This window comes from Equus caballus, chromosome 20, assembly GCF_041296265.1.
Source record: "Equus caballus isolate H_3958 breed thoroughbred chromosome 20, TB-T2T, whole genome shotgun sequence".
Classification (NCBI taxonomy): Eukaryota; Metazoa; Chordata; class Mammalia; order Perissodactyla; family Equidae; genus Equus; species Equus caballus.
In genome coordinates, this window is record NC_091703.1 from 54,656,228 (window position 1) to 54,660,408 (window position 4,181).

The following is a 4,181-nucleotide window of genomic DNA, read 5'->3' on the forward strand; positions in this document are numbered from 1 at the left end:
TCAATCCAAAGACCAAATCAATCCCCTACTTAAAGTTTCAAGTAAAAACCTTTCACAGTAGCACTCATGAAATACACAAGCAAGCAAGGCATCATGAGAAGGAACCAATAGAAATAAGGAGACAGTGAAAAATACATGCAAAGCCTTTTCTATTGTTAGCCTTATCAGACACAGAATATTAAAAGGTAGTATAATTTTTTTTTTTTAATTAAGGTCCTGGTATGACACTTCACTATAGTTTTGCGAGATGTTACCATTGGAAGAAACTGGGTAAAGGGTACATGAGATCACTCAGATTATTCCTTACAACTACACATGAATCTGAAATGATCACAAAATAAAAAGTTTAACTCTAAGTTTAAGGAAAAACTAGAAAATATGCACAGTGACTAGGATTATAAAACAGACAAACAAGTGCATTTGAAAAAAAGTAAATATAGAACTTCTAGAATGAAAAGAAAAAAGAAAATAAAAACTTGCAGGCTGAAGAAAGAACTAGTGAACTAGAAGAATGTTTCAAAGAAATTTTCCAGAATGCAGCAGAGAGAGAAAGCGATGGAAAACCTGATAGAGAGGATAAGAGAAAAGTAGGACGGAGTAAATAGATCTAACACATCTAATTAGAGTTCTTGATGAAGAGGAGAAAGTTAGAATGGGCAAGAGGAAATTCCTAAAGAGATGACAGCTGAGAATTTTCCTCCACTGGGGAAGGACATTAATCCACACCTAACATGCCCAATAAAAATATGCAAGAACACAGCCTCCACGGTAAGGAGAGGATTACTTCCAAAGAAACAAAATTAGGTGCGGACTTTTGGATGATACATTTAGAACCTTCCCACACAAATTGAAAACCTTTCAATGGTCTCCTATCAGATTTTGGACAGAGACCAAAATATTTTGCATGGTCCACAATGCCACGCCTAATCGTCTTCTTCAGGAGCCACGGTCCCTTCAGCAGCCTGTGCTCCATGGCGTTCTTTCAGTTTCTTGTGTAACTGCTCTATTCCCTCCTGGCTGGGGACTTGAGACAGGACGTTCCCTCTGCCTGAATCACTTCCACTCTCCCCTCCTTCACCTGGTTAACTGCCTCTCAGCCTGCAGGGCTCAGATATCATGTCTGTTCGTTGGGGAGTGTAGTGTCTAGTCTAACATTTGTTAGATTTTGTGTCTGTTTTTTTGTTTGTTTTACAGCCCAACATCTGACCTCCACTTCCTACTCAGGGAGATTCTTATAAATTATATCCTTTGACTGATAAGGCTTCAAACTTAATATTCAGAATAGCTATTAGAAAGTATTCAACATCTGTGATATGACTACATACAAATGAAACTTGTTTTCTGGTGTGGTTTAATGAAATGTCTCATTACTGAATAGTGAGGGTTTTGTAACTTTTTTTAAGTCAAGAAAACATATTTTTCTCATGTGAAGTACAGTCGGTCCTCCGTATCCCCTGGTTCCCCATCCACGGATTCAACCAAGACGGCTGCGTCTGTACTGAACACGTACAGACTTTTGTTTCTCGTCATTATTCCCTAAACAATACAGAATAACAACTATTTAGAAGGCATTTACATTGTCTTAGGTATTATAAGTAGTCTAGAGATGATTTAAAGTATACGGGGGGATGTGCATAGTTTATATGCAAATACTATGCCATTTTATATAAGGGACTGGAGCATCCTCGGATTTTGATGCCCTGGGGGCAGAGGGGTTGGGCGGGCAGTGGGGGGCGGGGTCCTGGAACCAATTACCCGCAGATACTGAGAGACTACTATACTCTATCTTCAAATATTCTAAATTCCAATGTAAATTCAGTTGGAGTGAAGTATTCACGTGAAATACCTTTATATGGCTGCAAGGCCACTTAGGATCAAGAAGTCTCTCTTCCTTTTACATGTACAAAGAGTGGAGAGGTATTATATCCCGGAAGCATGCCAGCATCTTGTTTCTCAGTGTTGAAGTACCACAATCAATCGTTCCTCTGAATTTTCAAAGCAAGATCACTTAGTCTCCAAATACCTATGGGTTTGGCTCAAGAACAAAGATCTTTGTTTGGGGTACTCTGGGAACATTCAGTAAGTTTTCAGGTGGAGAGTGAAATGCAGAATTATTAATATAAATAATGCTTTTGATCAGAAGCCTGAGATAGGGAAACAATCTGAAATCCTTTTCACTCTTTACCTTTTCTACGATATCTGTTGAAAAGGCTATTTGTACAAGAACCCTTCAAGAGCAACTTCTAGAAGATAGTTTTTAAAATAATGAATATTTATTTGATTTTCAATCCAGAGATGTATAAAAACAAACCAAAACATGGACCATGATCTCCCCATGCATTTAACCCATTTATAAATTTAATCTGTACAGAACCGCACAAAATGAAAAGTTAAAGGATTCTCCCCAACCTCACTCTCTTCTCTCTAATATTCCACGATAAAAAAGCATGTATCCTAAAACAGGTCTCATTTATAGATATATACATATTTTTGTACAGAAGCCAGTATAGTATGCTGTTCCGCAGCTTGCCTTTTTCATTTGGCAGTATCCAAGAAAGAATTAATACTGAGCAGTTCTAACTGTATGAATCATGGGTTTATAATAAAAGAGAATAAAAACTTTAGGACCATTAAAAAGAATGATATTTTGGCCCAGCCTGAAAAACACTAGAGGGAAACAGCATTTTCAGATAACTTTTTGGACTGCCTTTGTGGCAAAAAAGGGCTTGGTTCAGAGTACAGGTTTTGGAGGTAAATCTTTCCATATTTGAATTCAAGCTGTAGAATCTATCAGTTATGTGGCCTTGGGCAAATAACCTCTCTTAGCCAAAAGGTTCTTACCTGAAAAATGGAACAAGCAGCCCCTAGATTATAGGGTTGTTGTGAGCATTACTGAGACCACGTATATAAAGTACTTACTGCTGGGATCACATAGTAATCCTTCCAAAATTGTCATTTAAAAAAATATAGGCACATGGGAAACCTCCATTTTCCACACTAGCCTTAATTCCATCTTCCAGGAAAACCATGTGGGTCTTCAGCAGTAAGTCCTTTCAGACTTTGCATCATGATTTACTGTCAAGATAATGTCTTGTCCACTATAGGGCAGTTTCCTTGCACTTCAGTCATGACTAAGTCGTTCTCATTTACATCTGAATCTTCTTTTTTACATTTTTTGCAAGAAGCAATTCCTCTGGTTTGGCAGAAAACAGATTGTACCCATTAGTATGCCTTCAATGAATGGCAAGTCACAGAGGAGCCCAACTCCAACAGGTGTCTGGGCACGGCTGTGGTTCACGCTGACCTGTCACACATGAGGAAGTGCAGGTTTGGAACAGAGAACATGGAAGCAGAGTGGGGAGATGGTGAGTTTCATCTTAGTGTGCAGAGTTCAATGTACCTGCGGGAAGATATCCAATAAATGGGTGGACTCTTGGTTGTCAGCCTAGGAGAAAGACCTAGTTGGGGATATGAATTTAGGAGTTATCAATGCACGGGAGAATACACCCAGAAAAAGATACCTGGAGAACAATTCTTGATTCAAAAAGATAGGGCAGAGTCTGCAAAGAAGGCTGGGAAGACATGGTCAGAGAGTGGGGAGGAAGATCAGAAGTTTAGTTCCCAGAAACGAATGGAGAACGAATGAGTTTAGGAATGAAGAGTGCTCAGCAGTGCCAAACGCTGCAGAGAGGCTGGGTAAGTAAAGAACTAAACGATGCGGGATTTTCATCACCCCACCAAGATTCCTCATGCTGGATCTCGATAATGGTGTATACGTTCTGACACCAATTCTCTCACACCATCTTGGTTTCCAAGAGTTCAATTCAATTCTGACACTAAATACCCAGAGTTAGCAAAGACCCCACAAGTTAAGTCAAGTTAACACAAGCCCCCCTTCAGATGACAGCTGAAATTCTTAGGTAGCATCTCCAAGCTACCTGCACTTCTGCCTACAGCTGATACAAATTCAGGAGTTCCCATGATTCCCCTCAGGTTTGATAATTCGCTAAAACAACTCACAGATCTCACTAAAAATGCTATACTTCCTAAGACAGTTTTATTACAAGGGATAAAACTCAAAGACAACCAAATGTAAGAGATGACTAGAGAAAGGCATGGAGGTAGAGGGACGGATATAGAGCTTCCATACCCTCACTGGGTGTGCCACCTTCCCAGCACAC